This window comes from Echinops telfairi, unplaced genomic scaffold, assembly GCF_000313985.2.
Source record: "Echinops telfairi isolate 266 unplaced genomic scaffold, ASM31398v2 ScPeMD7_12;HRSCAF=54, whole genome shotgun sequence".
Lineage (NCBI taxonomy): Eukaryota > Metazoa > Chordata > Mammalia > Afrosoricida > Tenrecidae > Echinops > Echinops telfairi.
Window position 1 is genome coordinate 8,228,184 of NW_022103909.1, and position 13,599 is coordinate 8,241,782.

General features: G+C 37.6%; 1 protein-coding gene across 1 annotated transcript in view; it reads right to left on the reverse strand.

Moving 5' to 3' along the window:
* ARID2 (AT-rich interaction domain 2) overlaps nucleotides 1-13,599 on the reverse strand; it is a 191,621-nt gene that overhangs the window by 88,372 nt on the left and 89,650 nt on the right. Inside the window, exon 2 of the mRNA XM_004711438.3 lies at nucleotides 4,818-4,951. The gene's annotated coding sequence lies outside the window, so the exon portion shown is untranslated. The remainder of the gene's footprint in view (nucleotides 1-4,817; nucleotides 4,952-13,599) is intronic.

Genomic DNA, 13,599 nt, shown 5'->3' on the forward strand with positions numbered 1-13,599 from the left:
AACACCCACCAAAGGCAATGCGAGTAAAGATCTAGTGTTACAACATGGCACAGCTGAAAATTATATAAGAATTTAATTTCGTGAAGTAGATACACAAAGACATCTATTCTAAAAAATATTCTATGAATAGTTCCAATAATTGATAAAATGTCACAATACAGGTATAAATGATATAATTCAGACTTTACAATATATAAGCCTGAACAAGAACACATTGGTAGCTTTGCATAATCTTTATCAATGAGGTTTTCTACAAATAACAAAGTAGCTCAGAAAAAAAGGACTCCAGCTTTCAAATCCAAACCAAATTCACTGCCACAGAGTCCATTCCGACTCCCAGCAGTCCCCGGGCCTGAGGAGAACCACCTCCGAGGGTTTCTGAGACTGTAATGTTTTATGTAAGTAGAAAGCCCCACTCTTCTCCTGCAGAATGACTGGTGGGTTCTAGCTGCTGACCGTGTGGGTAAGCAGCTCAAACAAGCGTGTAACTGCGATGTTTCCAGGGACCCAGTAGTATTTCTCACTTGAGCCTCAGATCTGTTACTTGCATTATATTTAGTGGAGTTTTTCAAAACAGTTTTACCTGAGTGACTTTCTCAAAACATCTTCAATTCAAAAACAAAATAATCCACATATAAATATAATAATTATGAGAAGCCCTTTTAACTATGTCAGGTTAATAAAGATTACAAAGATAATGAAGGAGAAATGTTTATATGATTGTAAAACCTTCCCCTCTCTAGGAAGAGATACTTGGAGTTATTTTCAACATCTTTGACTCAAAGTTCATTTTATTCTCTATCCCTCATGGAGTAGTGGTTATTATGGGCTACAATACCCAAGGCCAGCAGTTCAAAACCACCAACGCTCCATGGGTGAAAAGACAGCACTTTCTACTCTTGTAATTGAGTGCCAGTCTCGGAAACTCACAAAGGCAGTTCCACTTTATCCTCCAGGGTTGCTGTGCCCCAACTTCGACTCCATGGCAGCGAGTTTGGTTTTTCAAACCCCCAGGCCCCACGAGGGGCACCGTGGAGTGCAGTGGTTTCAAACTGGGCTGCTAACTGCAAAGACAGTTAGCTCGAAATCACCTGATGCTCTGTGGGAAGTTTTCCATTCCCATTAACAAGTTAAAGTTCTGTCCTGTCCTGTCAGGTCACTAGGAGAGGGCATCATCGCGATGGCAGTTCATTTTGAAATCCCCTGTACAAGCAGAGCACAGCTGATGAGCTGGAGGTACGGATAATTACTTCTCTTTTTTTTTCTGTTTAGGAAGAGGGGTCTTGTCCCTAGGGTATTTATTATCATTTATTAATTCATTAACTTCTTTCTTTCCATTGCTATTGACAGTGATTATTGTATGTAAGGCTATCTTGACTGCAACTATAATTTCTGTGTCTTAATTTCAACGAGTTACCATTTAATGTTGTCTTCCATAACTCTTCTTTTTTTTAAGTTTTATTGGCATATAATTCACGTCATATAATTCAGTAGTTTGATAACATCAAGAGAAGCCATACAATCATCACCCCAGGTTTAGAACATCATCTTCATTCTTGTTTCATAATTAGCTTCCCATTTCCCACCAATCTCCCCTGCCATACCAACCAACAAACCATTAATCCAGTTCCTGCTTCTATAGATTTACTTATTCTGGATTTCAGAAACAAAAAAACATTTAAAAACTAATAAGAATAACAAAAAACAAAAAATTTCAATAGAAGAGAAAGCAGAGGATAATTAAAAACTAGCACAAATTTAAATGGATCATAAGGGAGATAAAATGATAGGGTGCGAAATTTTAACCTAACTGCATCTGCAACAGCCCACTATCCAATACATTCTGCATGTTGGCAAGGCAATTCACATGCATGGCCCATAATCAGAGGGGATTCACCAAGGTCTTGATCCCATGTGTATTTCCCCTTCACTATAAAAAAAACCAAAAACCGAAACAGGTTTAAAATGGGTCAAAAGGCAGATCAAACTTTCATAACTTTTCTACTGAAGATAAGGCAAATAAAATATCTTTAATGTAAGAGAAGATGAAAAGGACTGTCCTTAATAATAATTCTGCATAACTGATGGTATCCATATCACTGCCAAGGGAAATAAAAATGAAGAAGAAAACCTAATTCCAAAGGATTACATATTTATAGTAAAGAAGAGCAGTAAAAGTCATGCAAAGAAATAACAGAAAACCCACCACACACTGATGCCAATGCTGATTACCGTATATACTCGTGTATAAGCAAGTTTTTTTCAGCACATTTTTAATGCAGTTTTTGTGGTAAAATTAGATGCCTCAGCTGATATTCAGGACGGCTTATACTCGAGCATATATGGTAATTCTAAACCTCAAAATAAAATCTGTTCAATATTTTTTACCTTTTAAGTCATTAGGCAAAATGAAAATTCAGGTCCACATTCTATTATTACAATTACAAATGGAATTGTACTTTATACCCTATGTCCTAACTCTGCTGCCAAATGAAATGCATTACTTTAAAAAATAATGTTTTAAAATGGTTTTTTTTAATGTCAATAATATAAGCTTCTCTGACTAAATATATAATACAAACCTCTAAGTGAATAAGGCTGTATTATCAAAGACACAAACAAAATTAAAAAAAACCCTACTAGTAAAAAAAAAAAAAACCCTACTAGTAAAAAAAAAACAACCTACTAGTAGGTAATTCAATTTTGGTGTTTCTTTAATATATACACACCAACACATTCATACTCATACCTACACACAAAACAATAAAATAACACCACAGAAAAACACCTCCAAATCAATAAACACTGCCCTCAAATACTACTTCTTACTAGTTTGAATTTACTATGGTCTGATGTTTCCCCAGAGATCCGTAGTTTCTTCCTGACTTTGTCTCCATACTACACATTAGAAAGGCATTACTGTAAAACCAAGTCAAGCACGCTATCATTTCCTTAGCAGGTGTAGTCTTTTCAGTATGCTTTCATTCAATTTTTGAAATGTCATAATACTTCATGCCACCTTTCTGAAAATTGGGGGATCAAAAAACAAGAATAAATATTGTAAGTCAGTCCAAATATATAATCAGGTCATAGTTTGGGGAGCTATAGTAACAGGCACCACACTCCAAGGCAAAGGATGAATGAATGGCTGTTATTATTATAACATAGGAATGACAAAGCTATAAATTTATAAATGGTCTTAAAGATACAGTATCAAATTTAATGAGGAATACCTTTAATTAGATGATCATGATTTCATTTGAAAAAAAGAAAAAGTACTCTACTCTGCCACTCCAAGGTATTTTATCACCATTAACTATTAGCAAGCTTTTCTACAGGGTAACGATATGGTCTCCTTTAACTCTTATTATGCAATAACGACTCTGCATCAGGAATTAAGGTACGCTTGGTTTACAGAACACTCCCTCTATCCAAAAAAACACTGAAAGAAATCCCTTCAAGTAGCCATCACAGATTATAAGAGGAAATTGTTTTTAAATTGACTGGAGAAATATGGAAAATAGGTAATGCTAAAATAAATCCAATAGAAAATATTGGTAATACTGGCATATAAGCAGCTTAAATATTAAGGATTAGAGAGACTGACAGTATACTGAATAATAATAAAAGAAGTAGAATAATAAGTTAAAAATAATATAACTGAGGCAAAGTCTTTTTTCCTCTTAAGGCCAAATGTTGGTAACTGAAGGCACAGAAATGCTTTTCAGAGCTTTCTTCCCAGTCGTCACACAATCCTCACTCTCCCAGAGGCAGTAAGCACTAGAACCCCACCTACCATACATCAAGAACCTTGTGAGCAGACTTTCAATCTCATTATTTCCCACTTCACCCCAGCTTCCCACTGCCATGGAGTCAAGTCTAACTCTGGGCAGGGTAGACTGTAACTGTTGTGGGACTGAGTAGAAAGCCTCATCTTGCTCCTGTGCAGCAACTGGTGGTTTTGAACAGCTGGCCTTGGGGTTAGCGACCCAATGTGCCATTCACTATTCCACCAGGGCTCCAGCTGCCAATTTAATGCCAACTCACGCCACACAACTCACGTGTCAGAGTAGAACCACTCCACAAGAGTTTCAGGGCTGTGTGACTTTCAGAAAGCAGACCAGGCCTGTCTTCTGAGACACCTGTTTTCTGGTGGGTTCATGTTGCCAACTGTCTAGCCAATCAGTGGTCAAGTGCTTAATCATTTGCTCCACTCATGATAGCACAGTATTTACAGAGAATTTGAAGGAATTTACATCCGATAAAGTCCAGCTATCAGGAGAGACCAGATGCTGCAAAGGGGCATCATGTCTGGTAAAGCAGAGGCCCCTTAATGAGATGAACTGATTCAGTGGTTGCAACAATGGCCTCTACCATAACAACTGCAAGGATGGCACAGGATTTGTTCTGTTGTACACAAGGTCACAATGGCTTAGAAGTGACTTGATGGCACTGAGCAATAAATTCCAGTACATACAATATGGATATCCTTATCGTCTTTAATCCTGACAAGATGTACCTATTTCCACTTTAGTGACTATTTCAGTTAAACTGATTACTAGTTGAAGCAGTAAGGAAAAAAAGAAACTATTTGCAATATAGGCTTATGTAACTGAAAGTTCCAGCAACTGAAGTTTTGGGGATCTGTGCTAGAAATCTAGGTCCCTACTGCCAACTAAATGTTGATCTTTGACAGCTGAATCACCTCAAAGCCTTCAGTGTTCTTCTTGTACAAAGTAAACGTCTAATTCATTAAAAGTTTACTTTCCTGATTCAAACTGTGGACCTATAGCTTACTAAGTTCAAACGATATTTACCTGACACACTGTGTTGCTGGTAATTGTAGGAAGATGGAATTGCACCAATAGGAAGCTGGGGCTTAGGGTTGCCTGGTGGTACCTCATCATCATCTTCCCCAAAATGATGGACCTTCTCGTACTTTTCTAGATAACTGAAACAGAAAAAACAGCACAGCAAAGTTTAAAAATAGATTTATGCCTCCTCAGGTTTTTAACCTCATGACATATATCTGCTCTTTCTTTGACAGATCCTCTACATAAAATAACAAACAAAAACTAACACAACAAAGCCCAAAACAGTAATTTCTGGGACAGTACTATAGGTAAACTAAATGTAATACTTCTCAAAATGTTTTTGTATTTTCAGAAAAGATCAAATGACTACTCAAATAAAAATATAAGAAAAGTAGGGAATAGCAAAGGACAACTCCATGTAGGTGAATGACAGTGCATCTGTTGATTTTTTAACCAGTTTGGCAAGATCATTGTAAATACCCAGTGGTTCTCAGCCTTCCTAATGGCGCAGACCCTTTAATACAGTTCATGTGGTAGTGACCCCCAACCATCACATTATTTTGGTTGCTACTTCATAACTGCAATTTTGCTACTGTTGTGAATCGTAATGTAAATATCTGATATGCAGGACATATTTTCATTGTCACAAATTAAACATAATTAAATCACAGTGATTAATCACAAAACAAGATGTAATCATATACTGTGAAATATTTATGTGTTTTCCCATGATCTTAGGCGACCCCTGTGAAAGGGTCATTTGACACCCAAAGGGGTCGAGATCTACAGGTTGAGAACTGCTGCTCTAATCTCTGGCCTCCCCAATCTCACTCACCAGAGATAAAGGACATATTCTATTTTTTATGCATATTTGCAAATAAAAATAGGCTATAAAGTACAAGCAAATACCATTCTATAAGTTGCATATTTATTCAACAACATATTTTAGAAATTTAACCCTGCCATTACATTCTACACTCATTCCTCTTTAATAACTGCAATAGTATTTGAGCCTATTGATACCTGGTGATATAATTAGCCAGATCTCTACAGTGATATATTCAGGCTGTTTTCTCAGTTATAATTTTTGCTATTACAAACCATGTGTCAGTAGACTTAATCTGGTTCACATTTGAATATTTTCTCAATAGAGACCTGGAAAAGGTCTGTTCGTTTTTAACAGTAAGTAATATGCACAAAATCACCAGGAATCAAGATGCCACCTAGGAAAGTGTTTCCTGCTCAAACTAAGCTCATAGGGAGAATTCAGAAAGGCTGGAAAGGGACATTTTAATGCTTTTCCAGGCTTACGGAGGTGAATTTTACTGTCCTGTAAACGTACAATGGGAAATGAAGAGTGATCATGTGATCACGTCGTCAGAGTTTTTGTGTCCCTCCAATGTAGCACCATCACTGGTGATTTTTTCTTTTTCTTTTTTACTGGTGATTTTAAAATGGGGAAATAATTTGTCAAATCGGTTTTGAATCTAACACTGTAATCAAACATACTTGTTACTGAACTTACAATAAAAAAGTTAAGCTGACTGATATACTGACTTGCAATTCACGTTTTAGGAGTATTATTCTACAGAGCTACTGTTCTGTTACTTAAGTGGTTACTAAGTCCTTTAGAAGCTATTTTTAAAACTTAATTGCAGCCATGATTCCATCTCCCTATTCACCAACCCTGTCCACTTTGCTTTTTTAAGTACAGATAACTGCAACAGGAGGTAGGATGGCCAATGATCATATAAGATGATTCCAGAAGTATTTTATTATTTTAGTAGCAATCTTAACTTTGAAGGTGGAATGAATGGGAGCTATAAATTTACAAATAAAAAAACTAATGATATGGAAAATCATTATTCTTCATTTTCCCGTTGTAGCTTTACATGACAAAATAACATCCTTAAACCTGGAAAATCATTAAATCGTCCTTTTCCATGACTACCAAATTCTCCCTATGAGCTTAGTTTGAGCAAGAAATGCTTTCCTAGGTGGCATTTTGATAGCTAATGAATTCAACACATTCCTTTACTGTTATAGACGCATAATACTAAAGCAGAGACATATGCACAGATGTAACCTTTGAGCATTGAAGTGGGTACACAGCTGCACACATTTCAACCTGAGCCTGGGGATATTCCCAAATGGAACTTACAGTCAGACAAACAAACATGATTAAAAAAGAAGGTCGTCCCTCTCCAATGGTATATACCGACAATGGACATCAATGGATAAATGAATCAAGTCCGTTCTTTTGGATAATTAATACATATACAATAGAAAACAGAGTATATATAAACTGAGACACAAAAAGCAAGCTAGACAAAGAGCTGCTCCAAAATGTTTCGTGACATCTTTTTGCCAATAAAGGATAATGTACGTCACCTGTGATGATTTTAGATAGGGCAGTCTCTCAGAATAAATTAAACTCACTGTGAAATGGTTATAAAAACAGATAAGACAGAAATAACTTTTAAACAATCTTCTCTAAATAGAATCCAAGTTATCACAATTATAATATCAAGATTCTTATAATTAAACAATATGTTTAACATGTTTTTTACACATGTGCTGTCCATAATTGAGCATAGTATGCTTTTTATTACTATTCTGGGAGAAGACCACATTACTAGTAAATAAAGACCATACATAATCTTCTTCCTTTCAGAAGATCCCAAATGGAATGTAAGTAGTTACGTGATGAACTGACAACACAAGTACTATAACAATAACAAAAGAACCCACAAACTCACTTCCATGGAGCCAATTCCGACTCAGGATGACAGTACAGGACGCAGTAGAACTGCCTCTTTAGGTTTCCAAGGCTGTAAACCTTTACAGAAACAGAAAGCCTCATCTTTTTCCTGAGGAGAAACTGGAGGGTTTGAACTGCTGACCTGTGTTTAGCAGTCCAACACATAACTCATTATACCACCAGGGTTCCCACAAGCACTAAAATAAACAGAATATATTTTCACTCAGTTAAAAACCTTGATCATTCTGTTTTTAAAAGATTTTTGAAACCAACTTCTGGTTTCTTGTGCTATACTAACTCTGCTTCTCCAAACATTTCCTCTGGACAATTCCAATCCACAAAAATATATGTTTTAGATTAATTGTTAAGATGTTTGAAATGTTTATTTCCTGCCTGAGGGTCAGTACTAGGTCTCACTGGCATCATTCAATATTTTCAAGGGAGAACTAACCTTCCTTAGTTCAACTAAGAAAGAACCCAATTCTGATCTTGTCTTTCTCAATAAATCAGCACAAAGTCTCTTTCTGGGAGATGATTAAAGCTAGAAACCTAAGATGTATAAACAGATGGGAGAGGGCACCTAAAATAACAAAGTTACGCTTCAGTGTTTTAGTTTGGTGATCTAATTCTTTATCATGACCTTGAGCTAACACACTGACAGACTGTTCACTCATAAAACTATAAAAGCACATTTCTTTGTCTTTCTTCTCAAAGTCAATGACATTTCGTTAACATATTAACAATTAACATATTAATCAAACAAGTATTTATTGAGCTCTCACTATAATTTGCCTGCTAAACTACATATCACCAATTGATTTGTTGAACTCATATTAGAGATCATACAGACCCACTTTCTTGAACCTTAATACAATTCAAAGAAATATTTTTTAGGAACTATACTAAACACTAGGAAAATTAAAAGTAACTTTTCAATAAGTAAAACTTCAAATCCATTTGTAAGAGTAGATTAGCAAAATACTATCTATTAATAAATAGCAATAATTGATAAATAGCAACTTGTGGCTATTTGTTTAATCTACACATCAATAGGTCTTCTTCACGAGCCTCTCATTATTTTGAAGTAATTCCGAGGTTATCATATAATTTCATCTGTAAATATTTCACATAATACTTGTAAATTAAAAGCACCATAAATAGTAACTGCTAATCATGAAAACCCTTAACCATTCTTGGATCAAAGACAACATTCAAATACGAATGCTACAGGAAAAGATAACAATTCAAAGCGCCATAAGCCCATAGTAAAAATAAAGGGTATCTGAATCAGCAGCAAATTTTTATAAAGTTTGCAACATTAAAAGCAACTTAAAAAAAATCCACAATTCATGAGGGGAGAAAGGGGGAACTGATCACAATGATCTACATATCATCCCCTCCCTGGGGGGGCGGACAACAGAAAAGTGGATGAAGGGAGACATTGGCCAGTATAAACATGAAAAAAACAATAACAACTTATAAATTATCAAGGGTGAGGGAAGGAGGGGGGAAAATGAGGAGCTGATACCAGAGGCTCAAGTAGAAAGAAAATGTCTTGAAAATGATGATGACAGCAAATGTACAAATGTGCTTGACACAATGGATATACGTATGTATTAAAAGCTGTATGAGCCCCCAATAAAATGATTTTTTAAATGAATAAATGAAATCGGATTACCACTTAAAAAAATCCACCATTTGGGTTTTTGTTAGCCACTAAGGATCTGTACAATTTGAGGGTGGTTCTAATGAAATCTAGACAATGACAACTATTACTAGAAAATGTATGAAAAGGTGGGTTGAACTAGGCTGTTTTCCAAGAAAGCAATACATATCCGAGAGCTTCAAAAACTTTGTGGAAAAATTCCATTATCCTTTAAATCCATTTTTCCACACTCTTTTTTGAAGGCCTCTTATACTTCAACTTGTAAATTTTTGCAAAAGGAGCCTCCAGACCCAATGGCTAAAGTCAGCAATGGGAAGCAACATTCACCAGTTTCATTAGGTAATAGGTAGGTCCCACACCTGTATGAAATTCCTTTGCCAAGATTGCACACACGCAAGCCGGAGCGCACATACATACACTTAAAAATATGAACTGACATTAAAGGGTTGATTTGACAAAATAGAAGCTGACATCAGTAAAGTGGAGGGCCAAGTTGAGAAACTTGTACAGAGACAAGAACTAATAAAAACAATTAGTACACAGAGGAGTCCTGGTGGGGCTCAATGGTTAAGAGCTTGGTGACCCACAAAAAGAATGGCAGTTTGAACCTAACAAGCTGCTAAGTGGGAAAAAGACACCTGCTCACACAAAGTTGACAATCTAGAAAACTGTGGAACAATTCTACTGTTAGCTGTCACTATGAATTGCAATTGACTTCTGCATACAACACTACTAACAACATACACAATATCATAACTAGAAAATTGATACTGACACAACTGATGCACAAAAATAAAAGATGTATTCTAAACACAGCACAACATATCAAGAAAAAAAAAGAGATAATGTTCCTGAAACCAAAGACCAGAATAAATGTAAGACTTAACAACAGAATGTACAATGGGCTTCAAAATATATGGAAAAATGAAATTTGTCCATAGAGTTTTTGTATCGCCCCTCGCATTTTGCTGAAGAGCTGGATATTTATTTAGCTTAAAGTTAAATGTGAACATCAAAAAGCTCCTTGGAGCCGTAGTGTAACGGAGCAAAATTAACCAGGTAACAACAAGGATGCAGTAGGGAAGCAAGATGGGAGAAGCGGTAGGAGCTGCACATTATCAACCCCCAACAAAAACACCAAAAAGAAAAAACCCAAATCAGACTTGTAAAATTATCTTGGTTAGAAATATAGAAAACAGTCAAAGGGTCACAACAACTAAACAAACATTGATTTTTGAAAAAGTTGACATATCAACGGCAGAAAATATTTGATTGTCTACTCGTTTGCACGTGACACTTCCGCTGGCTTGGTGTGGCCATCACAAAGCAGCAGTGGCCTATACCACCAAAGAATGTGAGTGCTCGGTCTCCTGGTTCAAGACTAACAGCAGATGTTACTAGCATATTACTCCATGTGTCTGTTCTAATCTGTGAGAGTTGCCTGAAAGACTAACCACTGAATCCACTGCCACTGAATCATTTTCAACTCCGTAACCCTATACACAATGATCCAAGGGGGCTGTAGAAGTAGATACCTATACCTTATCCGGAAATGTATGTGTTAGGCAAAATAAATTTGGGAACCTATACTATCCAAGGCTTTCTCAGAGCTCACAAAAGATTAAACCACTGACACTGAGTCAATTCTGACTCATGACCACCCTACATTGGGTATGAGAGGCTATCTATCTTTACAAGAGTATGTAACCACAACTTTCTCCTGGGGAGCAGCTGGTAGGTTTTAATTGCAAACTTTGTGGTTAGCAGCCCAACCTTTGTCAACACTGCCACAAAGGACTAAAGGGCTGTAGAACGCAACCTAAGGTTGCAAACACCTATAGTTCCCAAAGGCTAATTAGTGTGATTAAGGCATAAAATAAAATAAAACAAAAGCTAATGCAGTGATCTGTTGCCAACTTATGGAGACACTCATGTGTTACAGAGGCCTTCTTGAGAGGGTTTTCTTAGCTAACACACTGCTATTGAGTCAATTCCAGTTCATCACAATCCTCTTTCTTGGCTCCCCTCCTACATCTCTTCCTTCTTGGTCTCCTGCATTTTAGGCTAGACTTAACTACTGGTGTTGCTTAGAGTACCAACCATGCCCAACTGCATTCTTGCTTTCTTGAACACCAACCAAGGCAACCAAAGTGGACACCAGCTCAGTGACCCTATAGGGCCCAGAACTGCTTCATAGGGTTTAGAGACTGTAAATATTTATAGGAGCACACAATTCGTACAGAGTAGTTAGTGGTTCTGAATCATCAACACTGTGGTTAACAATCCAATGCCTAACCCACAGTGCCACTACGGGTTTTTAGCATCACCCTAAGAATCTTTAATAAAACTAAAGCTTTTGTCATGGAGTAGACTCCAACTCACATTGACCTTTCTGAAAGAGAGCAATAGGAGTTGACCCATAGGAGTTGCAAGGCTGGCTGTCACATCAACTTCCTGTTAGGTGGCTAAAGGGTTCAAACTGCTGATCCTTTAATTAGTAGCCAAGTACTTAACTACTGCACTACTAGGGCTCTTTCACAAATCTTACCCCCAAATTCAATGCCATCAGGTTGGTTCTGAGTTATAGTGACCCTTTTAAGGCAGAGTAGAACTTCTTCACTGAAACTTTAAATCCTTTATGGTAGTAGACAGGCTTGTCTTTCTACCACAGAGTAGCTGGTGAGTTCAAACTACTGAACTTGTGGTTAATTCAGTGCCTAGCCTATTACGCCACCAGAGCAACCTCAAGGAATCTTAGGCATCTGAATACTAGTAGGGGAGACCAGGGAGAGTGTTCCTTTGGAAAGGTAGGGTGCTCAAAAGCACTCAAGTGTATATCACTGTACAATAAGAAAGCCACATAATGCCAAGAGCAAATCTCAGGTACAGAAGTGACCTGAAAAGATCCTACATTTCCACTTTAGGACAGAGTGCTAAGTCTAAGTGTGGAAAGAGTCCTGGCAAAGAGCAGATTAACAAAGACGGATCTTTTAGATTTCTTCTTTTCTTTTGGAGTCAAAGAAAATTTGTGGCAAAATATTATGTGAACACAGACCTCACAGTCCACACACATACAAGGAGACTCAAACAAAAACCACACTCACTGCCATCAAGTCAATTCCAACTCATAGTGATCCTATATAATTTAAACTTTTGAGTTTTCAAGACATTAAATCTTCACAGGCGTGGACAGCCTCATCTTTCTTCTGTGGAGCCACTGGTAGGTTTGAGCCCAGGTGGTGGAGTGATTCTGAGTTGGGCTTCTAATTTCAAAGTCAGCAGTTGGAAACCAATAGCTAGTCTGCAGGAGAGAAAGACTTTCTAATCAAGAATTACAGTCTCTGTGCTCTGGCTGCTCTGAGCAGGGATATCGTACTTAAGGCTTGGTGGACCAAGATGTGCTCCACTCTCTCTTCCTCCCCCTTCATTTGCTCCCGTGTGCTCTGATCAAACATGTCCCTCTCTCTGAGCTGTAGCTTCAGTGCTGTCCTCTGAAGTAAATTCTTCTTGGGGGAGGGGCAGCTGTCCACATAGTTGAGATTGGGCCGGCCCCTCAGACCTCTCTACTGGTTGGTTCCCTGCTTCATGTTGGTATGTTGCAATCACATCTTGCAGCACCAGGCTGAAGTCTGGTCCCTCTTTCCCTGTGGAGATATAAACAATACACTACCCTTGGGTGGGTTTGTGCCCTGTTCCCCTGCTACGCTACAAGACAGGACATCCTCAATGATCCATAGCCACACAGGTGAAAACACTGGAGACACACCACACCGAGGCAAAACACTAAAGGTAGGCAACAGAACAGCAAAGGGAGCAGAGAGCAAGGAAGTCCCGAGAGAGTACCAAAAATAGACTTTGGGGCCAGGATATTATACCCCATTAGATTAGACCAGAAAACATTCCTAAAGGTCAATAAACAGACCTTGAACTATTTGCAGGCTTTTCTTTTTTTGTCACTGGTTTATTGCTGTTGTTTTGTTTTGCTCTGTCTTGTTTTTGTGCATATCATTATCTCTGCAGGTCTATCCAGATAAGATAGGATGGATAAACAATCTGGAGGAGAAAACAATAAGACCGACGATTCTGGGGGGACATGGGAGAGGGGGAGGTGGGGGAAAGGAAGTGGTTTTAACAAACCCTGGGACAAGGGAACAACAAGTGACACAAAAATCAGTGGCGAGGAGAGTGTGAGAGGCCTAGTAGGGCTTGATCAAGCGTAATGTAACCGAGAGGAATTACAGAAACTCAAATGAAGTCAGAGCATGATAGTGGGACAAGAGGAAAGTAAAAGGAAATAGAAGAAAGAACTAGGAGGCAAAGGGTATTTATAGAGGTCTAAATACAGGCATGTACATATG